Genomic DNA, 25,977 nt, shown 5'->3' on the forward strand with positions numbered 1-25,977 from the left:
CAGATACTTACTCTTATACATGTAAACATGTGCATCTTTCTTATTCTCTCAGACATGTAGTCTCTCTTTTCTCTCTCTCTCTCTCTCTCCTCTCTCTCGTGACTTACTCTTATACATATAAACATATGCATCTTATTCTCTCAGACATGTAGTCTCTCTCTCTCCCTCTCTCACTCTCTCTTTCTCTCTCAGATACTTACTCTTATACATGTAAACATGTGCATCTTACTTACGGTATTCTCTCAGACATGCATTCTTTCTCTCTCTCCCTTTCTCTCTCTCTCTCTCAGATACTTACTCTTATACATGTAAACATTTGCATCTTACTTATTCTCTCAGACATGTAGTCTCTCTCTCTCTTCTCTTTCTCTCTCTCTCTCTCGTGACTTACTCTTATACGTGTAAACATGTGCATCTTATTCTCTCAGACATGTAGTCTCTCTCTCTCCCTCTCTCTCTCTCTCTCTCTCTCTCTCTCTCTCTCTCTCTTTTGACTTACTCTTATACATTTAAACATGTGCATCTTATTCTCTCAGACATGCAGTCTCTCTCTCTCTCTCAGATACTTACTCTTATACATGTAAACATGTGAATCTTATTCTCTCAGACATGTAGTCTCTCTCTCTCTCTCTCTCTCTCTCTCTCTCTCTCTCTCTCTCTCTCTCTCTCTGAAACTTGCTCTTATACATATAAACATGTGCATCTTACTTATTCTCTCAGACATGTAATCTCTCTCTCTCTCTCATTATTACTTTCTTTACCTGCTTTCAATATTCAATGCATACCTAATCCTCAAATGTGTGCAAAATGGGAACCCACCAGTGTATACATGTTAATTACTGGTTTACGTCCCATGCTTTGCTATTCCCTTAACCCTGGTTGATTTTTGACTGCCCCCCCCCCCCTAGATAAATTAGCCCTGATATTACCACAAAGGTATGTTTCTCCTCGTCTAACACATCAATCATCAAATGGGAATGTGGACAATAGTTATATTGTCAGTTCCTGGGTAAGAAGTTGATGTTGACCTCGGCCTATGCTCTCGAGTAACAGTTCTTATCCCAGTACAAACACAATGACCACTGCCCTCATACCCATTTAAAAGATGTATACTACATGTAAAATGTCTATGAATGACACACGACGACAAACGTGAGATAGCAATGGGTCTCCTGAGTGACTCAGGTGACCTAAAAATACAGAGTATACGTAGCTACATGAGCATGGTGATATTACATGAATACTATACCACATATATTCTCCCTCTGATCTTTCAGTCAACAGCACAGCCAGAAACAAACTGGGAACCTGTAAATAGACCATCAACTGTTACATTCTAGTACTTGATGATATCCCGCGCAATTGCGGGATTTAATATAACATACATTTATATGATACAATGCTTCACAAGATATCTGTGAGCCAATGCTCACTAGTGATACCCCCGCTCTGATGTAAATATGCAAAATAAGCAAAGTCGACATTAAACAGAAAGCTGGCATCCGATTGGTACAGAAATATATCCCGTGATATGGCATGCCTTAACAAACACTGTGTAAAAATTTCAAGCATCTGCGATAAATTGTTGCTGAGATAAATGTGACAGAAATTTTTGTTACGGACGGACAGACAGACAGACAGACACACAAGGGTAAAACAGTATACCCCCTCTCCTTTGAAGCGGGGGTATAATTATATGTTGATCCATATTTTGGTTTATTTATGTAAACATAGTGTCTGATTTTTTTCTTAGTTGCTTTAATAACCTTTTCTCAAACTCGTAAAAATCTACATTTACTATATTAATTACTGCTTACTCTCAAACATGTACATTCAATCTATGTTTATTCTCTCTCTCTCTCTCTCTCTCTCTCTCTCTCTCTCTCTCTCTCTCTCTCTCTCCACACACACATCACCATAACTTAGTTATAGAAATGAGGGCCGACACAGGATTTGCCTTCTGTCTGATTTTATTGAAACACTGTTTTTCAAATGTGACACATATCTTCAGTATGTTCTTATTTACAATTCACCTATGAAATACAGAATGTAACTTTTTATAATGTGGTTATAAAACATGGATAAAATGCAGTTGTGTCTTAACCCCATGTAAAGAACAGACTATAATTGCTATCAAAATACAATTCACACCTAAATCCTCAAATGTGTGCAAAATGGGAACCCACCAATGTATACATGTTAATTACCGGCTTATGTCTCATGCTTTGCTATTCCCTTAACCCTGGTTGATTTTTTACTGTCCCACAGGCAGATAATTGGACAATACCCCAGCCCTAAAATTACCACAAGGATATGTTTCTCCTCATCTAATACATCAATCATCAAATGGGAATGTGGACAATAGTTATATTGTCAGTTCCTGGGTAAGAAATTGATGTTGACCTCGGCCTATGCTCTCGGGCAACAGTTCTTATCCCAGTACTAACACAATGACTACTGACCTCATACCCATTTAAAAGATGTATACTAAAATGTCTATGAATGACACAAGACGACAAACGTGAGATAGCAACGGGTCTCCTGAGTGACCCAGGTGACCTAAAAATACAGAGTATAGCTACATGAACATGGTGATATTACATGAATACTATACCACATATATTCTCTCTTTGATCTCGCAGTACACAGCACAGTCAAACACAGCCTGGGAACCTGTAAAGAGACCATCAACTGTTACATTCTACAGACTGGTATAACCTATCAGTCAACAGTCAGGCACAGGGAACCTGTAAAGAGACCATCAACTGTTACATTCTACAGACTGGTATAACCTATCAGACACAGTCAGACATAAGGAACCTGTAAAGAGACCTTGGATTATTAACTGTTACATTCTAGTATTCGATGATCTCCCACACAAGCGCTAGATTTAACAATACACATGTATAATCATTTATATGATACAAAGCTGAATATTAAAAAAAATTATTTTTTGGTTCATTTTTGTATTTCTTGTGTTACATTCTTGTACTTGATGATATCCCGCGCAAGTGCGAGATTTAATTATATATACATTAATATGATACAATGCTTATATTTCAAAAATTATTTTTTTGTTCATTTTTGTATATATTTTGTCTGATCTTTTCTTAATTGTTTTCTTAACCTTTTCTTTTAAATTGAAATAAAAACCCAACTGCATGACTGGATATTTACAGGAGCAGGGATGAAAAATCTAAACTAAAATGGATGAATTATACATATTAAATACCCATCAATTATACTGTAAATTTTACAGAGTTTGATCTGAATTTCCGGATCACCACACTGTGGTTTTCCGATTTCATATCACTGCTCTCTGAAACTGATAACGTCTGTATTTTAGCCCGTTTTTAAAAGAGTTCGTATAAAATACACTACAGTCAAACTTCGTTATCTCGAACTAGATGGGACTGTTTAAAAACTTTGAGATATCCGAGTATTTGAAATATCAAGGTACAATACTTAAAGCGGAAGAAAAGTCAAAAACACATTTATTTATATTAATAAAGTGTTTTAAATTATCACACGTGGTCATGCAGTTTTGAAAATAAACTACATAATCAAGCAATAATGCACGTTTGAAGTTAGAGAAATTGTATTTACCGGAGGCTGACATGATGTAGAACTCTTTTGTATTGAAAACCAAGAAAATTAATTATTTTGACGTCCCACGATCTATTCTGGTTTGGTTTACATACATGCATACAACGTATACAGTGCTCTGAATAAAACGCTGGTTTATGCCTTTCTGTTACTCAAGTTATCGACTGAACAAAAATAATATTTAGGTTCACAAGTCAATCTAAAGAATATTATATGTATGCATAAATATATGATTTTTTATTAAAGCACGTAGTAGGTCAATTCATTTAATTTTGTAATCCTACAAATTTTCTCTTATCAAAATAGAATGATGTCGATTATTTGTTTCAAGGACCCCGCCCCCTCCTTCTCAGTATTATATATTCAAATACATTAATGTATTAAATTAATTAATTTAGTTTATTAAAACATCCTACCATATTCACCATTCTATTAATGATCACTATTGATGTGTATTATTTGAACATGTAGCATAGGAAAACGGTCTAGGAAAAACAAAACAATTTTTTATGAACATTCATCGCCCAGTCCCCTTTCAACCTCCCTATTTTATGTACACATGATTTATTCATATAGACGTAGAACACAATATGTTCATTGTTTACAAATTAATGTAAAAGGTTTGCTACCAATCTTTCCTGTATTAAAATGTATGAAATTAAAAGACGCTAGTGTATGCTAGTAATGCAACTGTGAAACGATAAGCATGTGCCTTTATCATTGTGATGTCATGAAAAAGTTCACACATTATTGAACGTTTTCGCTATTCAAAGGTTCATAGAAGGAAACATATTTGCAACTATAAATAGCAAGTATCACCTTCTATGTATACTCTAAGTAAATTCCCAGTAAATATATTCACTCTTTACATTTAATCATTCGATATCATTGCAAGTGTATATTTTGATACAAACTCCCACTGACTTGGATCCCCAAAGCATGTCCACCACCATACTCTCATTTTTGCTATTTTAGGCTGGTTTTAAAATATTGAAAATGAAAGTAGGTTTTAATTAATTCTACAATAATTACTTATCAGGTAAAATTCAATTATAGTTTATGGACATCATATTACACTTGTTAAAATACCAAAAGTGGAGTCTTCGAAATAACCCGGGAGTCCGATGCCCGGGGCCTAGTAAATTTGCAGGCGGGCATGTAAAAATTGCCAAATTACATGCCTGGAGGGCATGTGTAAATTTTCTGTCAATGTACTATGTGTTTACTTGCCATTTCTTCCATCGTACCCAAGGTATTGGCGTAACTTGCTTTGTGCAGTCTACATTCTCGGTACAACTTGTCAAATAAACGTCAATCGTAATCATTGAAGTGTTTAGTTAAACCTATTGTATATATACGTTTGCTAAATTACAGAAAGTGAATAAAGCAATATGGAGCAAGTTCGATTACAAACCACGGTCGCCGTAGTTTGACTAAAATGAGATCGAACTCACTTTAGTCGGACTAAAATGAAACGGTGGTCCAACCAACAACAAGGTATTATGTGTGCGCGCTAAAATTTAACACATTGCATGCTGTGCTAATTAAAAAAAGCAATTTTTGGAGGTTTCGCTTTCTGCCGCCATTTTTAAACTACCTGACCAAAGACAGACCAGGCTCCACCGTCACCAGAATTTTCAAATCCCTCAGCTCATTCCTCAACTCAAATCCTTTAAAGAAAAGTGCATAAATTTGAGGTCAAACCTCAGATTTGAGGCTGAGTATTGACTTGAGGAAAGTTGGTGACGGCGGGGCCAGAGACTCTCCGTTCAGAGAGTCTCTGGTCTGTCTTTGGTCAGGTAGTTTAAATTTTAGCGCGCACACATATGAGGCCAAAAAAAAAAAATAGGTGGGTTTGCGGTAACCCGACCGACCCTAATTTTACGCACCGACCCTAGCACTTTTTATTGCAAATCCGGATTATGTACCGTAATTTGTTCTAAAATTATAGTCTTCAAAACACGCACAGTTAAAAAGACGCTTGTAACAAATGAATAAAAAACGTCTTTTCAAGTTTTTGAAAGATTTCACATGTGCAGATACTCGACAACATGGCGGTATCGCAACCCCAATCCATCACATGTTGTCATGGGGTTTAAGTTAAAAAAATGTCTGCATTCACTCGATATTAATGCAATAAATAGCGGGGAATTTATACAGAGAAATTCATAATTTTGAAGCAAGCAAAGCCAAAGGACCGACGTCATTTCCCATTTATTATAAAATGGTTTGTTACACACAGGGCACACATGTCGGGGCTCACTATCATGTTTCTTCATATGTCTCTTGAGGGAGGAGAGGTATAATACAAAAATAAATTAAAATTTTATATTAAAACAAATAAGATCACTTTTTTAAAGATCTGATAAACTGTTTCTTTGTCATTTGACACATATAGTAATTACACAAAAACCTTTTGGGAAATTTTACATCTTCATTAAGAAATTTGTTTCACACTCTATGAATAAACTTTTTTCCTTCTTATTGTTATACGCACATGTTCCCAGTTTTAAAAATAATTTTAAAAAAATTATTAATTTTCAAAAAATCCTATCAGTACCCTAGTTTTCTGTTCAGGGGACTGTACGTATAAAGTAAGAAAAAAAAATTCCCAATTTTTATCAAAACATCGCATTTTTCCCAATCCATTGGCCCTGGCCCCAGTACCAAAAATGGGTGTGAGAGGCCTGAGTTTCCACATACAGTTTACCTAAAAAATCAGTTAAATATAATATGAAGTTAAAATAAAAAGTCAAGTAAAAAAAAAAAAGTAATTGCCTACCTACCTACCCTAATTTTGGGGGACATGTTACCGGAGACACACATATTTTTTTTTGGCCTGATTTAATGTGTTTACAAGGTATTGTCCGTCCTTTTTCATGAATAGTAAAATTATAAGTAGCAATTAACATCTACTCATTTTTTTATCCAGACATAGACCAATATGCATTCGAACACAGTTAATTTTCCTTACTACCGTGGTTTAACCCGGATAATGAACTCGCCCATGGAGATGACAGAGCTTGAAATTGAGAGGGGGCTGGAAAGAATTTGAATCATTGTTCCTAATACAAATAAATTGATATAAAACCTTTATTTATTTATTTATTTATTTTGGTTGCACCATACATGTACTGGTAAATATAAGAATTTTGAGTTGGGCATGTTAAAATGATGGGTCTACATGCCCGAAGGGCATGTGCTGAAAAAAATTTGTCGTGAAGACTGCTGTAAGCAGTTACTCTGGTGCAGGCATTTTTTAGTTAGACAAAATGTAGTATAGATATTCTTACATGTAACAAATGTTAAAGTGGCAATAACTTTTTTCTATATTTTTTTTTCAAATTCTGGTAAGCGATTAAGACATTGATAAATGTATTCTCATAAACTTTTGGCCTTTCAACAGAAAAACTAAATGTTACTTACTTTTTAGACAAATGCCACCCCCCCCCCCCCCCATAAAACCTAATATTTAGTTTTTAATGTATTAATCGGTCAACTTAGTTTTCATTATTAATTAATTTCATCTGTATATTACTTTTTAAACGTATATATTTACATTCTACTGTGTTTTTCCATTAAATTCTGTGATCTTCAAATGCCTCTAAATGCAACAAGTAGTCAAAGGTCAAATCGACGAGTTTTATTATGACGTCACAAACGTTGAACGCTGTAAACTGCAACGTCACAAGCGAAAATCAAAGTTCACGCTTGTGGCTGTTACTGTGGCTCTTCCATTAATATTAACTTACCCTTAGGATAAGATAAGAATTTTAAGGTATGAATCACATTTGCAGACAAGGCAAGAAGTTAAAAAAAATGTAAATATAAGCATTAAATCATGATTTTTTGAAGTATACACTCTCATAACTGCAGCGGTGTGTGCATAAAAATTTTCATAACGCGCGTTACTCAATTTGTATGCACACACCGCTGCAGTTATGAGAGTGTATACTTCAAAAAATCATGATTCAATGCTATAATATACTCTAAACATTTTTTTAAAAGGGGGGGGGGGTTGGTTCTGTGTCTGAACAAACGACTGGTACATTGAGCTGTTGGATTGAAACAACTTACCCCCTCCTCCCTTACCTAAACTAAGTTACAACAGTTTTTTCTTCAACACTTTACATATACACGAATGACATGATTTTGAAAGTTTGTTTTTTGGGTCAGCCATTTTACATAGGCCTAGTTGATTTTAAGAATTACAGTCAAGTCGTACCCAACCCGACTCGCACCCAAACCAACTCGTACTCAAATGGTCAGGTCGTACCCAAAACTATGTGGTTCACTGCGGGCAGATCAATATTTATTATAAGAAAATAAAATGAATGGCTTTTATTCGTATATTGTTATGTTTTGTATATTATCGATAACATTAATATGCGAATTGTATAACAAATTTAAAAGAATTTGTTATAAAAATCTAGTAGGCCTATACTATAGTTCTGTTCTTGAATGCGGACGGATCAAAGAGCAGGTTATGAGCAGGTTAACTATCTTATACTACCTTATGAGCAGGTTAACTATCATCAATTAAAAATAAAATGAATTTTTTTATGTGATTCCGTTCAACCGATCAACCAATGAGTTTGTCAGCACAAAATAAACATGCTGCTCATAATTAAGAAGAAACACATATTTTCATCACTTTTGGAAGATCAACATGGTTCAAGAGAGGTATGTTTCCTGCAAGAAAACGGTAAGTAAATCACTATATTATATAGATATTGTTTTATAATTTAAACATATTTTTTGAGCAATCAAATGGATTAGGCAACAGGCAAAGTTAATTTTAAGTTAAATAAAATATAAATAAAAAACGTAACATATGAATGAAAACTATTGTATTTCATTTTCTTAGTATAAATATATTTTTCCCCGTGGGTACGAGTTGACTAGTGAAGTCGTACTCAAATATTTGGGTACGAGTTTTATCTCACCTAAATTGTCACGGGCATGATATATGGAAGAAGTAGACTACATTGTAGAATATATGATATGACAAACCTTTTTTTTTACGGGGAACAATTATCTAAACGGATAGAAATAAACTTTCCTTTCCTCTTCCCAAATCGGTCTATCGTCTGTTCGACATACGTCACAGCGATGCTTAGACGTTTCGCCACCTAGCAATTTCGACCCCAAATGGTTTCGGTCCCAGATAATGAATTTACCGGTTTTCAAAAATAGAAAAAAGCTGTTCGAATATTTAGTTTTAAATGTATTAATCGGTCAACTTAGTTTTCATTAATACTTTATTTCATCTTTATACTACTTAACGTACATGTACTCGAAGTAAACATTTTTAAAGTAAGGGGGTGGGTGGAGGGATTGGGGGGGGGGGGTAAAAATTGATTTGAGACCACGGATGACTTCTAAAGCAATCCTGTAGTTCTACATATTTTGCAGAAATGTTTGCTAGAACAATTCAAGTGAATTTACTGGTCAGTTTCACTGTATGTGCTTTGTTTTATTAGTTCATGTTAAATTTCATTATGCGTTTGTGAAATAAAATTTTTGAATTATCTTTCGGACGGCAATCCTGCTATCTGTAGCATTCCTGTCCCGTCACGATGAAGTGTGTTTGTTTTGTAACAGAATGTCTGATTCTGACTGACACCGGAAATCGTGTTTATTTCAGCAGCTAAAACATCGCACTTGTTGAACTGAACACAAGCACATAACAACATGTCAAAGACATTCGGTACACGCACTTTTGCACAAAATAAAATAATCAATGAAAGCAAAATATATACGGTAAAAATAGAATGACATAATGGGTTTTTTTTTTATGAATTACAGCTAGGAATGTTATTCGCATTATAGACACAATCAATTTAAGAAACAGCATACATTAAACATATAAATTATAACAAAGCTATTAATATACATTAAACATATATAAGCAGCAATCACCAAGATATTATAATTTTCAACTTTTAACCCAAGGTGTGTTATTTTGTTTGTCCCAACCCTCCTCCCGGAGGAATGGGTGGGGGGGGGGGGGTACAGAGGCAGATCCAGCAATTTGGAAAAGGGGGGTTCAATTGATGAACATCATTGCGTACAAAAATCATTATTTGTCAATAAACAATACCTTTTGAACGTTCTCCATGCCTAAATTTAAAAAACAGTTATTTCGTCAATATCTATTTCATATCTATTTTAATATCAGAGTACACTGTATTTATTAAGCGTTTTTGGTTTAGGTAAGGAAGATTTGTATAATTTCTAGCCTTAAAAAAACAAGTCTACAGCCATGAGAACGTGCGTCTGTGCTAAATAGAAAGAAACACTAAGAAAGAAAAAATAATTCAGACTAATTACGACAAGCTATAATTATAAAAAGGAATTTTTTGGGGGGGTATTTTTTTTATGTTTTTGATGTGTACATTCTGAACTATTTATCGATTTTGATTTCTATCGATTCCCTTCTTAAAGAAAGGTCTAAATGATAGGATATGACAAAAAGTTAAATTGGAATAGTTTATTTGCTGAATAGATGGAACATGTGTAATACAATTGTACAAGCAATATAGTCGTCCCAGGGAATTTAATTGATGTTACCTCTGTTATGGGTGCGCCACATCATTCGGCACTAGTATAGATGCGATCAAATTCAGGAAAGTTTTGAAAAGTTGTGCATTTTCATAATGGTTTACATATAAACCCCTTACACTGTATTTTTGAAACATAATATCCGATTCTCGGAAACAAAACAAAAAAGGCTTTCTTTTGTGTTTCATGTGGGTATGAACGTATCTAGCATTCCAGAAAAATAACATAACCCGCATAAGCGGGTTTAATTTTCTCTGTATTTTTCTTTCTTTTATTTTTTTTTAGCATGAAACGAAGTAAAACTATTTTATTATAATTACTTCAGTTAACTAAACAATACATTTGAAAGCAGTTTTAAAAGTAAAACGAATGTTTGTACTTGTACTTGAACGCCGGTTTACTCGATGGCTTGTCAGTTCAAACTGAATGTTTTCTCATGGAAGTGAACACCGGATGCTGAAGGGGAGTACTCAAATTATCAATCTCTTCAGCTAGGCATTTTCATAACTAACTTGTTAATCTCTCTCTCTCTCTCTCTCTCTCTCTCTCTCTCTCTCTCTCTCTAAGTTAAATGTGTTGTCATGATAATCAGTCCCTCTACACATATCCACCCACCACGCATTATTCACAACCTTTCACCACGCATGTTTTATCATTAAAACACGGCGATAAAGCTCTGCCATTCGTTCAACTGTATCTGAGATCATGAGCGTGATGAGTTTTTATACATATATGAACTCGAATAGGTCACGTGATCAGGTAATATAAATAGTAGAACCATGCGATGGCGTGGCGCTCTAGGCTCTAGGCGCTCTAGGCTTGCTCGTTAGTTGTATGTGTTTTATATAAGGTAAAATGGCAGATAAAATGAAATGCAGTGATATAGGACTATCGAACGAGGAGACAGTTTCATTATTTTACTTCCTTACTAAACAAAGCGATAGAAAAACAGAGTTGTTTAATCATAAAAACATAACGGGGCTTACTCAAAAACTTGCAAAGAAACCCACCACGGTGAGCAGTGCTGCGCATGTGGCAGAGACCGGACCAGCATTTGAATTTAAGCACGAGGGGCGAGGTAGCTTTGCTTTACTTATTTAATAAGTTTTTTTTCAGGGGAAAGATACGCAACCACTCCACCTGTAGACCCGTGCATGAAATGTATTACATGAGGAATTCTTTTAAGAGTAAAATGGAAATTAAGTGTCCAAACAGTTGTACCCTGCTGCATGTAAGTGTAGCTGTCCCTGACAATAAGTTATTTCTTGATTTGTTCTCAGTGAATAAAATATTGGTGCATTGCATCTTATGTAGAATAAAGTGCATATATTTATGGATATTTTTGAAATTATGATCGATGTACTTCAACCACGCCATCATTTAAAGATCCAGGTCAATTTCTGACTTTGAGCTTTGGAGGACCTTTATCCTGCCAGCGCCTACTAAGACACATCCTTCCCTTCCTATAGTAAGCCACCATGGAAACAAAGATATGATAGTTGATTTTTCTAAAATTATGGTTAAGTATGCCCCCCCCCATGCGCTAATCTAGAGGGGGTCAGGGGTACGGACCCCCTCCAACCCTTGCAAAATTCAAATTTCTTTAAATTACCTAAAGAAATTGCCAGAAATATGTATCAACTCCCCCCCCCGGCAAACTCAAATATACGTCGGACCCCCCCCCCCCCTCCCGGGGATTTTTTTTGGATCTGCACATGCCCCCTCCGCTTTCAGAAACAATGCTAAGTAATATATCCTAGAGTTCCTTGGTGTATCTGATCATCATTTCTTGTATATTCTTGTAAATTATTCACGAAAAGGTCTTTATATATACTTCAAACTGTGTTAGAAGGGAGATAACTCAGATTATCAACCTCTTCAAATAGGCACAAACAACACAGATAATTATTACAAAAAGAAAAACTTACAATTTGCACAACAATAGTGATGTGATACGGTTTAAACAAATGTTAATACTCGATTTTATACAAGCATTTTTTTTCATTTACCAACAATTAAGGATTCATTTTAGAAAAAAATCTAGAGATTTTGCAAATTTCATCATTTTCAAAATAGTTCAGAGAGAATATATATATATATATATATATATATATATATATATATATATATATATATATATATATATATATATATATATATATATATATACACCCATTTCTGGGAGGTTGTAGCCAAAAACAGGCACGTAGCATCGTTTTTGAAAGTGGGGGGGGGGGGCAGCCTCAACCAAAAATTCTTGAAAAGCAAAAAAGAAATAAAAAAAGGAAAAAGTAAAAAGGCTTCTTTCCAAAATCCTGAAAATCCTAAACCGTGGGGGGGGGGGAGTTGTGGGGGGGTTGTTGGGGGATGGGGTGTGTGGAGGGGGGTGGGGTATACTTTTAACGAAGTAGTAAACTTTAAGTGTAGTGGTAGTATACCTTTAACTTCAGTTTCATTACTTTATTTCCTTACTTTCAATTCACATTTTTACATGATCCCATAAAAGTGGGGAGGGGGGAGGGGTAGGGGGCAACTCCAACCTTATTCAATTTTTTTAAATTTAAGAAAAAGCTTTGCTGCACAAAAAAAGGGGGGGCAGCCCCCCCCCCCCCCCGATGCTACGTGCCTGAACAACTAGCAAGTAAACATATACTTTTTCTTATTTATATGTATTGTTAGAATGTATATCTTAATCTAAAACTGGGTTATCCATGATTGAGCTCAATTAGTGCCAACTATAGGACTACCTTAAGAGAATTAACAAGCCGCAGAATTAAACTATCGTCCCTATACTTATAGAAAATCGACGCCTTGATATTTGTACTCAGAAGTTTCTGTAAATTTCTGTAAAGTTTCTCTAAATTTTTAACTTTTTTTTTATCTCTGTTTATTCTTTGAGACTTTGCAGAAATACTTGACAGGCTTTCACTGATTTAGAACTTTTCGGTTTTCAGTCCACAAATTCACGGCCATTAATCAATTTCTGATCACATGCAACACAGAACAACAGGAGCATGTGTATCAATTGTTTAAATGGAAGTCCAGGTCGCCGTAAACACTTTAATTAGCCGCTACCGACTCATTTAGGACCAGACGATGTTAAAAAAAGACAATGAAATGCTTTCTTTTGTTATTTATTAGGGGCTATATAAAGTAAGCGATCATTACAGAAAAAAACGGATTTCCTGAAATTTTTGAACAAAGCAAAAACAGTAATTGGTAATAAAGAGACCTCATAACTGTTCTAAGAACAATTCTGCTAATAGTTTATTATCACATTTCGTCTTTATAAAAAAAAACAAAAGAACAATATTTCCGGAATATTTGTAACTGATTCTTCATTTCTGTTATTAACCTATAATAAGTGAAACATTTCCATAAGATAATACCACATTACCGGCATACATTATCACACTTTCGATACGTGTATGTCTTTAATTTAAACAGTTACACAAGATAATGCCACATTACCGGCATATATTGACACCCTTACTATGTATTTTACCAATATACATCGTATTCTACATTTACTTAACACCCCCCACCCCCACCCCCGCTTTTTAAACAGGAGGGGTAAACGCACACAGCAGATTCGTGAAAATATGATTTCATTTTGTAATGTGAGGTTTGATTGAACATCCGTATAAAAATTACATGTGTATCTTATATACTGGGTTCTTATTAAATGGACGCACTGGCTAGTTTATATTTAGTTGCTTATATTTTAATTGACTGTGTAATCCTCGCTATATTTCTCTGAAGCTATGGACGCTGATTATTTACCTTCACTGCAATTGCGAACTGTCCATTGAACTATCAGGGTCAAGGTTAGGGTTAGGCTGATGGGCCCCGGGTTGTACAATATCTGAAAGAATGGACAGTTTTTATCTTATAACAATTACTTAGATAAACAAAAAACTTTTTGGTTTTTGCAGTGGTCCTTTTGTCCACATTGCATTATGAAATGCATGCTCAATTATTCAGTTAGACAAAGTTATCTGTACAAATCACAGTAAACTGATGCGCTCAATCAGATGTATATACTATATTTGTATATTATAAGATTTCAAAGTCACATATAGGTCCAATGGGCTGGGTGTAATTCGATAATGTATAACATTGTATGGTACTGTCTTTTATTAATTTTCAATCTAAAGTTGAAAATGATTACATGACAAATTATTTGTCATGTAATCATTTTCAACTTTAGATTGAAAATTAATAAAAGACAGTACTATACTTATGACATACACATGTCACTATGATAAAATATTTACTTACTGCTCAGTGATAAGCATAGTTCGATCCCGCCCATTGGTCATGTGTGTACAAACATTGGAAGAGGATCGTGTGATTCTGTTAAGGATTAAACTGTTAATACGTGGATATATGAATGTCTGTTTTCATCTAAAAAAAATTCCGATCATCCAAATTTATACAAAATTCGTGCAATAGGTTATTTTGATTTTGTCTTGGATACTCTGTGTAGTTTGTATGTGGAAGATGGTAAATTTCCGTGAGGTTGGAGGAACTACCAGTTGTGTTGTGTTACTGTGAGTTTGTGTTCATCCCAAGTATCTGCAGCTGTCCAGTATGTTGGCTGTAGTCGGCTAATAAGTAGAAAAACTGACGACGCAACAATGTTTTAATTAGATGTATTTATTAGGGATGTAATTGATATCCCTTACATATATCTAACCAACCGTAGACAGAGAACAAAGACGGAAGTCCCAGGCCGCCAAAGTTCTTCGTTAGAATACACATACTATCGTAAGAATCGTCACGTGTCAATGTTGGTTAAACTTTATAACCGTTGTACATTTAATTATTGAGTCACAGTACAGAGGACCACATGCTGTCACTGCGCGTGAAATGATTTCTTCTCAGTGTTGTTTTCAGTTAAATAGAGATGTTGCTTAAACTTTATAACCGTTACATTTAATTATTGAGTCACAGTACAGAGGACCACTAACATCAATGTGTGTAATGAGTAGAATCAAACAAATCTAAGTCTATGATCTCTCTGACAATGACAATTAACAATGGCTGGCCGACACGGACGATAGTGTGACGGTAACAAATTAAAAATGTCTTTGTAACAAGATGTTTAAACACCCTCCGAACGACACGACCGATTGTGTGATAGTAACAAGAGCTGTCTTTGTAACAAGCTGTTTTTGCGATTTTGTGACGAAGAGCTTGGCTTTTAAATCAATAGATAAAGCCCCTTTCACAATTTGCGCACGACCACTTTACACTTTGCGATCGAAATTTTTGAGCTTCGCACGAGCTCTCGCATACGTTGCACGAGCCCTCGCTTACGTTGCACGAGCTCTCGCATTCGTTGCATACGTTTTACTGGTCGCATCAAGTCTCCTCTGAATAATGGACATGCACACTATTCAGACGCGACCGAACGCGATCCAAATTATCGCAGTGCAACGCACGAACAATAGTACGAACGTTTTACAACGTTTTGTGTACTCGCAAGAGTGATGCACGATTTATAAAGATCGTAAGGTAAATCGCTGATGTTTATGCGTCTGTTTTGCGACCGTGAGACTGTTGCTCAACGTGTCTCATGTAATCTTGCAACGTTTTACTATCATTGCACGACTTATTAGCCTCAATATGCCATGCTTTGCTACTAGTATATATACCCCGTATAAGTATCTCTGTTTCAGAACAAAATTTACAATATACATTTATTGCATGATCGTGATGGAAATACATGTAGGAAGATTTATTCCCTCAAGAAAAATCATATTTTCCGAGGGCATCGCCCGAGAGAAATTTGTTTTTTCTGGGGAATAAATCTTCATATTCCCTGAACATTAATGCAGGAGAGAACATAGATAGGCATTATGCCTGCTGTTCAATCCATTTCAATGTATCTATATACTTAAATAAAATACTTCTTAAATTAACATTAATGCAATACTCGTAAACGTTTTCTTATACCAAGCAACATATGATTACACAAAATACGTTGATTTCTAATTATGTTTGACTTTTCAACAGTCGCAACATTGACGTCGTGATTGTTTGATTTCCCATTTAACTGTCTCACTTTTTTTCATAAATCATAGATAGTAAAGTTGCTTCTAAGATATAAAAAGAATCATAATGATTAAATATTTTTGATTTAATCATATCTGTCTACATCGTATGCTCATATCGGGTTTTTTTCATTCCTACTGTGACGTGTCACGTGACTTTCTAGACCAATCAGATATAATAGAATAATCATATTGAGGTATAATAATAAATGCTGCTGCATGTCTGTATCTTTTTGGGCGGCATCTTTTTCTCGCTTTCAGCTATGTCCACTGAATATGGGCGGTGTATATACCCCCTCTGATTCGCACGATCATTCGTACCATGGAATGCATAATCGCACGTCTAATCACATTGGCGCACGTTCAATCGTCCGATCACCTAGTCTCTCGCGCGTTCCTATCGTATTATCTTTCAACAGTTGCTTTCACTGTACAACAGTCGCATACAGACGCAAGATATATCGCAAGATTCAATGCGTTTACATCGCACAACGCTCGCTTAGATCGTGCGAAATTCGTACGAATACTTTTTTCATATGCGATTATTTCGGCAACAGTTGACGATTCATATCTAATTTTTTCGGTCGCACGAATATTTGGTCGCTTCTGCTCGTGCGCCAATTGTGAAAGGGGCTTAAGGATTATATTACAATTCAGGTATAAACCTGTTCAAAAACAGACCTCATTGACTTTATTGTATTAGTTGTCGCAACAATATAAATTATTCAACGTGATTTGTGTTTAATAACATTAATTGAAATTCAAAAATTATAACTCCAATGCATCGTAATTTGTTCTTTGCATACAAGAGTGCAGCGTGAATTTATTATTTTTTTTATCAATAGCGGGGAATACGGACTGTATATTACCTTCAAGAGGGACTGTAGATTATTAGTCAAAAGGGATTGCTCGTTACCGGCGAATAGATGATGTACATTACCTGCCAATAGGGACTGTACATTACCAGCGAATAGAGACTGTACATTACCGGCCAATAGGGGCTATACATTACCGGCCAATAGAGACTATACATTACCAGTCAATAGAGACTGTACATTACCAGCGAATAGAGACTGTACATTACCGGCCAATAGGGGCTATACATTACCGGCCAATAGAGACTATACATTACCGGTCAATAGAGACTGTACATTACCGGCCAATAGAGACTATACATTACCGGCCAATAGAGACTATACATTACCAGTCAATAGAGACTTTACATTACCGGTCAATAGAGACTATATATTACCGGCCAATAGAGACTGTACATTACCGGCCAATAGGGGCTATACATTACCAGTTAATAGGGACTTTTTTATTTGTTGTGCATTTAAATGTAGAGAAGAAGTTAAAAAAAAAACAACCAATAAAAAGCAGTTAAATCTTTGGTAAAAATGTATCTTAAAGAACACAAAGAACTATTCTTGTCACAAGTGAAACGGTCGTAATTTTGTTTTAAACTTTAACTGATTTAATCATGTAGGATGTAAGATGTATTGTTCCATAGGCAACATGTTAACATATAGGGAATCACTGCTCTACAGTCCGGACTGAATTGTTGTAGACTTAGGAAACATGATTACATATAGGGAATCACTACTCTACAGTACGGACTGAATTGTTATAGACTTAGGAAACATGTTTACATATAGGGAATCACTACTCTACAGTACGGACTGAATTGTTGTAGACTTAGAAAACATGTTTACATATAGGGAATCACTACTCTACAGTACGGACTGAATTGTTGTAGACTTAGGAAACATGTTTACATATAGGGAATCACTACTCTACAGTACAGACTGAATTGTTGTAGACTTCTCAGCTATGTTAAGGGTGTCCATAAAACAATAGCGATATTTATCACATAAAATGTTAGCCTTTGAACAATCTTGGTATTCTACTCTAAAAAATTGTTAAACAAAGTGATATTTTATCGATTATACAAATTAAGTAATTTGTTGTCGCAAAAGCAATTTTTGAGTCTCTTGGGAATACCCTGTCACGTGATACTGCTAAAAATAGATGAACCAGGAATAATACGAAAAAATGCAAAGTGCAAGGGCATAACATAAACAAATGTAGATATTTCTGTTTCTAACTTGTAAAATGAACCTTCAAAATTTCGAAAAGTGCTGGGAGCTTAAAATATTCAAGTAAGAACAATTATTAAATTCAATGTAAACAGTGTATGAACAGCAATTCACTGGGATTTCCTGCAATTAACGCTTATTTATATAAAATGCGTAGCGATTTCATACAGCTCCCAGCACTTTTTGATATAATGGGGATACAATGGTAAGACATGGAAAATTTCAATATATTTGATCAAGTGTATGCCCTTGCACTACTGCATTTTATCTGACCCATTTCACTTTCACCGTCATTTGCGTGAAATTCAAACGCAACACTGACTAAGATCATGTTTATAATTTTCATCCTTAAAATAATTAAAGGCTGTAAATTTCACTAAAATAATGTTAAATGTTGTCTCTGTTCACACCGATCATCATTACAAAATTGTTAAAATTGGAAAAAATAATTTCATCAGTTGCCTTTATTGGGGGGGGGGGGGGGGTGTAAGTGTTGAGTTTGTAATTTACACATTTATGTTTCATAATAATTTATGTTACTATGCTGGTGAATAAATTCTTTTAATGTATAATCAGGTTTACTTGTAATCATAATTGATATTTAAGTACTAATTAAAGAAAGCAAGAAGAAACAATATATCAATATTATCAAGAATTTATTTTAATAATCAACTTTACAAATACTATAGAGATTGCTTTTCTGAGAGATTGCTTTTCTGTGACAAACTGTTCAACAAGACTAGGGTTTTCTGATTTTTAGTATTTTTCAGTCATAATGTGGAATTTATGGAAATGGACAATTCTTCTTGCACACAACATGTTCTTCTCTTCTGTCTATTTTATATTAGGAGGTAGTCCAGTTGATAAAAAAACCAATACCTGAAATGATGAATATATATCAATTTCAAATTTCATTTCAATAGATATCAATGCAAATTATTATAATATGTTACATAAGTATCATTATCAATATGATATTAAAAAAGCAATAAAATATACATGAAGTTGAAGTAAGTGAGTAAAAGAAATATTTATGTAGTACCTACTTTTTATCAACATCCCAACAAGTGTTTTCAGTGGACCATCTACTGCCTAAGTAACCCTGAAAATGAATAATGCGTCATAATTAGCAAGCTATTGTGTTAAAGATAACATGAAACTGAAACAATACTCTATTATTGGGCATATTAATGGCGGTTTCAATTTCAGTGATATTACATCAGGCATAATCAAATGTTTATTCTTTAAAATGTGTGGAAATTCAGTTTTAACACACTTTAATTTTGTCTTAAATAAAATTAATTAGATCTTCATAAAAGAAGGCTGAATAAAATAACACATTTCGATTTACTTAAACAACATTACAATCTTTGTCTATAATCATTCCAGATCCTCACAGTAATCTTTGTAGTGCTAGCACATACATTGTTTGGCCGTGGACTTTTTATTGTTTACTTTGAACATGGAGGAAATGCGATCTAATATTATCGCGATATGAGACCAGTAAAAAGCTACAATGAGCCTCAGTGCTCTTTATAATCAAAACTAGCGAAACGCAGAACATTAACTTTGCCTGACTGAGTCACCAAACTGATGTTTGAACACAATATTACATGAAAAACAAATGTAAACAAGTAAACAAAATCGAAGCCGAGGAATTTCACTTAGTTTCCGTTCCATCCAACAATATTAAATAATAAAAAACAATATCTAGAGGAAGTACAGATAAATCCTACCTTGTTCAGTTGAATCCTATCCCGATTTCTGTCCACGCTGGTTGTAAACGAGTTACATTCCGAGATATATCACTGAAGTCCACATGTTTGTTCTGATCACAGCTGCAAGCGCCGATGTGACGTAGTCAGCCTCGACACGTCATCAGACGACTTAGGAATTTCATGATTTCGCGAGATATAAAGAATAGTTTATGATTTTATTTCAGTACACCTTTCTTGAACCATTCAAACCCAATAATTAATCATATTCTTTTTGGTAGATGTTTGTTAATTACCGAAATACCCATATCTCGTAAAATCTCATGAATAAGGGGCGGGGCTTATGCACATTTTTCTAAATCACACGTGGTAGAATTCTTAGACCTTCCTTAACATAGCTGAGTTATGGAACATGTTTACATATAGGGAATCACTACTCTACAGTACATACTGAATTGTTGAAGACATAAGGAACATAAGGAACATGTTTACATATAGGGAATCACTACTCTACAGTACGGACTGAATTGTTATAGACTTAGGGAACATGTTTACATATAGGGAATCACTACTCTACAGTACGGACTGAATTGTTGTAGACTTAGGAAACATGTTTACATATAGGGAATCACTACTCTACAGTACGGACTGAATTGTTGTAGACTTAGGAAACATGTTTACATATAGGGAATCACTACTCTACAGTACAGACTGAATTGTTGTAGACTTATGGAACATGTTTACATATAGGGAATCACTACTCTACAGTACAGACTGAGTTGTTGTAGACTTAGGGAACAAGTTTACATATTTGGAATCACTACTCTACAGAACGGATTGCATTGTTGTAGACATAGGGAACATGTTTACATACAGGGAATCACTACTCTACAGTACGGACTGAATTGTTGTAGACACAGGGAACATGTTAACATATAGGGAATCACTAATCTACAGTACGTACTGAATTGCTGTAAACATAGGGGACATGTTTACATATAGGGAAACACTACTCTACAGTAAGTACTGAACTGTTGAAGACATAGGCAACATGTTTACATATTTGGAATCACTGCTCTACAGAACGGATTGCATTGTTGTAGACATAGGGAACATGTTTACATATAGAGAATCACTACTCTACAGTACGTACTGAATTGCTGTAAACTACTCTACAGTGCGTTCTGAATTGTTGTAGACACAGGGAACATGTTTACATATAGGGAATCACTACTCTACAGTACCTACTGAAGTGTTGTAGACATAGGGAACATGTTTACAGATAGGGAAACACTACTCTACATTAAGTGCTGAATTGTTGTAACACAGGAGACATGTTTACATATAGGGAATCACTAGTCTACAGTACGTACTGAATTGTTGTAGACAAAGGGAACATGTTTACATATAGGGAATCACTACTCCACACTACGAATTAAAGTGTTGTTGACATAGGGAACATGTTTACATATAGGGAATCACTACTCTACAGTACGTACTGAATTGTTGTAGACATAGGGAACATGTTTACATATAGGGAATCACTACTCTACAGTGCGTACTGAATTGTTGTAGACATAGGGAACATGTTTACATATAGGGAATCACTACTCTACAGTACGTACTGAATTGCTGTAAACATAGGGGACATGTTTACATATAGGGAATCACTACTCTACAGTACAACCTGAATTGTTGTAGACTGTTTCAACTGAGTAGGAAATATACACTCTCACTGATTGCCTAGATTATTATCTGTAGTATTATAGAAATTTTTTTTTTTTTTACAAAATAAGAAAAACCGTACATGTCTTACCTTTAGAACAACGTTCTTAAAAAAATTCCTATCGCTTGATATCAGGTACTAAAATATATATAACTGTCTTAAAAGGTATGACTTTATAAGGTGTTGTTACTTAACAAAGCCAAGAACATAATGTTATTGTCTTTAATATGCCTCATACATATATTGCGAGCCGTTTTATTCAGAGCGAACCTTCATTGTTCTGTAGGGATTTAAACAGTCTAAAAGAGTATATAATGACTGGTGATTTAAAGGTAATTCAACAATACACGTACCACGGCAATTGATAGATTGATGCTGATATGTAATATGACAACAATTACCCCCACACACAGATATCTATTTATCAGCAGATGTTCTGCATTGAGATGGGTCCTTAGACTTATCGGGAATTTAAAAAAAATCAAGCGTTGAATATCGCAAACAAAAAACAACGCCGAAACGTAGGGGACATGTTTACGAACGGTTATTGTTTTGTATAAGATTTAAACCCTTTAAAAGAGTATATAATGAATGATGATTTAAAGGTAATTCAACAATGTACGTACCATGGGTATTAATAGATTGATGCGGATTTGTAATATGACAACAATTATCCCCCACATACACGCATATCTATTTATCAGCAGATGTTCTGCATTGAGATGAGTCCATAGACTTATCGGGAATTTAAAAAAACAAGTTTTCCTTTTAAAGGAATGATCGGCAATAATGATATATTGATAGCTAGAAGCAATCAACATGATCAGTTTTATGTAAAATAATTAAAAAAGTACTGTATTTTTACAAAGTATAGAATATTTTGAATCTGTAATTTTAAAATAAATTTGGGGAAAGCCGTTCGTAAACTCCTTGTCTAGTTTAACGTAATTATTAAATGTAATCTTCTTCTTCTCCATAATACTGACTACTGAGTAGGGATCTTCAAAGAGCATTAACACGTATACAAAGAAAGAGTTGTATTAAAATAATATAATGCGACTGAAAAACATGTCATTCAACTTTACATACAGTGAAACACTACACCACTGAACGTACTGTTGTAAACAGTTACAATTTAGAAAGTCAAAACATTCTGTGAATACTTAGACAACTACCTGAAATATCATAGACCAATTTATATTAAGATGAGAAAATGTACCGACTTACCTTTCTTATAGCATTCCTAAAATCATTTTCATTGCTTGATATCAAGTACTGAAATATATAGCTGTCTTAAAAGTATGACACATTACGCGTTGTTACTAAGTATAGCCGAGAACATAATTTTCTTCTAAATGCCGCATACATATCTTGCAAGCCATTTTATTCATCGCGACCGGTTATTGTTTTGTATAAGATTTAATCCCTTTAAAAGAGTATATGATGAATGGGATTTAAAGGTATTTTAACAATACATGTACCACGGGGGGGGGGGGGGGGGGGGGGGGGGGGGGCATTGATAGATTGATGCTGATATGTAATATGACAACAATTATCCCATACGAAGATTTTTTCAATCAGAAAAATGGACCATCAGACTTATCGTGAATATAAGATCAAGCTTTGAATGTCGCCAACAAATATCAAACACAAAACACATATAACGTCCGTGACATCGATGTCAATAGTTTTAATTTGGTGTGTAGTATACAATGAAATATAAAGTAGGATACAACTACTACTAAACAGATGGGAACTAAGGGTTAAGGAAACGTCTTTTCTGAGATAGTATATGATTGTGTTTTAACATTAACGTCATTGTTTTTGATGAATCTTTTTTAATACTTAACGGCTTAATGTGTAGATAATGAAACATTTTTTTTTTAAATTCTTTGCAAATTATTAAAATAGTATTCCCATTTATTATGTTTCCAAAGGAGAGGGTGAAAACCTTGTTTAACATAAGTTTTCTCTAAGCAGCAAAAGTCTTGCAAAGGCTGAGAGTGTAGTTGAAAACGACCGATTATGGAAACATAATTCTAATAAATAATGAACACAATGTGGAAAAAATAATTAAAAAGCATTGTATTTTCTTTTTTTCCAAAACAGTTTATCAGAGACAATAATCAGAAGTAGCCGTGCTGAGAAAAGGAAGCCCTGTTTTAAGTTACCAAACAATTTCATTGTGTCCTGCCAAACACGAGGATTTTCACCAATATGTTAAAGAATTTACCCCAATAGATTGTAGTTTCTTTTTTCAAGCCACGTAACGAGTCACTCACTGTGTAATAAACAAACATGTATTGGGGACAATGTTTTTGTAATGCGAAAAAATATTTTTTTTTTTTCAATTCAAATAATAATAAAAAGAAATAGTTTGCGATCGTTCTTTTTATGTTTGGGTCATTTCTCTTGTCAACAACTTACATGTATTTGAGGGTTAAGATATAATCCAAATATCAAAACAATCTTAGATCTGTCATTTTAAACCTAAGTATGCACACATTTTTATTTTCAAAAATATATTAAAATTAGATAAAGCCTTGAACACTAATAGAATTATCGCTTCAAAAACCGTTTATTAGAGGCAACTGTGCTGAGAAAATGAAGCACTGTTTTCTAGTACACGAAACAATTTCATTGTGTTCCGTCAAACAAGAGGATTTTCACCAATATAAGGCTGATGTTTTATCTAATGGTTGTTAGTTATTTAGGACTTTAATGTTTAGCTAAAACTTAAATCAACATAACGAATACTATTAAGTTAAAACATTATATACACTGATTTTACCACCAAAAAAACTGTAGTTTATTTCAAGTAGTCGACTAATTGGATTTTAGTCAATGATTGGTGAATAGTTTCGTGCTAAAAATTTAATAAGTTTCCCTTGGAATTAGATTCAGGTCGAAATAAAGATGGCATTGTGTATTGTGTCAACACAGTTTGCAAATATGTGATAAACTTTTTGACCTACCACAACTAAAAAACACGTACGTCTGGATGTTTAGTCCACGTTTTGATATCAAATGATTACATTAAAACAAAGCATTAACACAATACTTATACACATATATACCGGTAGTCTGTTACAAGATATTTACGTAGCACATTTGGGCGATTTTTAATATGAAAAATACACATATCTGTTAAAAAGTGCGCTTGAAATGTATGTAAAGAAAAATAACCAAGATAACTTCATTCACTCATTATCATTTTTTTCACTAGGAAAAATTCACAAGAACCAACAATGCTTTCTTACGGAGATTTATAATGGGGAATGTTGACGGCCATTCTGCATTTGGAAGTTACACGGATTAACTCGCACAATTTACGAACGTTATTCATATCTGTTGCAATACAAAATCCCCGTGGACATCGTATTTTTAACCATGTTGTGAAATCTGATAGGCTTCAGGAAGCGTTTAGGAGAAATTTTGGAATTTTTATTATTTTTACTGAATAATTACATCTGTAGCAACGCTTAAACCAACAGTTGTTAAATTTATATGTTCCTCCATGTTTGTTTTACGTTGGTTAACTTAATTTGCCGAATCACCGTTCTACGCCGGTCATGTGACAGGTACATTATTAACCACTGAGTTCACTACGGATTGTTCCGTGTTCCCGATTACGACAAACAGCACACGGCGGGTGTGGTCGGTCGCTAGAGAATGCTCACTTCTCCATGACACCTGATCTGACCTCTATTTATTTTTAAAGGTACGTGTTTTCTAAATATCTAAATATATCTTTTTAAACGAGGCAAGCTACTGACAAATAAAGTGATAAAACTAGATTGTCAACATTCTCAATTGAAGTCATCATTTCGTTCAATGGTCAATGAAACAAATACAATGGAATGCTGACTGTCATTTTTAGACGGGGTCACGAGACCCCGTCTATTTGTTTACTGTCAGCCGAAGTCCCAAACCGGAAGCACGCGTAGAACACATGAATTGAGTCTACGCTTAAGAAAATAGTGCAGAAAGTTTTCATGCATTTCAGTAAATATGTATTATAAAAACACGCATTAAATCTTCTAAGTCCTCTGTGTATAAACCAAATCCTATCTAGAAAATAAACAAATAGTTTTATTGATCAAATTATTCTTGCTCGGGTTCAAATGAGAAAAGAGTTACGTAACTGAATGCACAACGCTGTTGACGATTCAGTTGGTGTACAAGCTCATTAATCAATAGAAGAGGTTGAC

The 25,977-nt window shown here is 34.4% G+C and overlaps 1 protein-coding gene across 2 annotated transcripts in view; it reads right to left on the reverse strand.

The window, feature by feature from the left end:
* LOC128171382 (uncharacterized) overlaps positions 1-22,579 on the reverse strand; it is a 194,975-nt gene extending 172,396 nt beyond the window's left edge. For both annotated transcript variants that reach the window (XM_052837173.1, XM_052837172.1), the window contains exons 1-2: positions 21,857-22,579; positions 13,954-14,035 (exon numbers count right to left, since the gene is read on the reverse strand). The gene's annotated coding sequence lies outside the window, so the exon portion shown is untranslated. The remainder of the gene's footprint in view (positions 1-13,953; positions 14,036-21,856) is intronic.
* Between the last annotated feature and the right edge of the window lie 3,398 nt (positions 22,580-25,977).

This window comes from Crassostrea angulata, chromosome 2 (assembly GCF_025612915.1).
Source record: "Crassostrea angulata isolate pt1a10 chromosome 2, ASM2561291v2, whole genome shotgun sequence".
Classification (NCBI taxonomy): domain Eukaryota; kingdom Metazoa; phylum Mollusca; class Bivalvia; order Ostreida; family Ostreidae; genus Magallana; species Magallana angulata.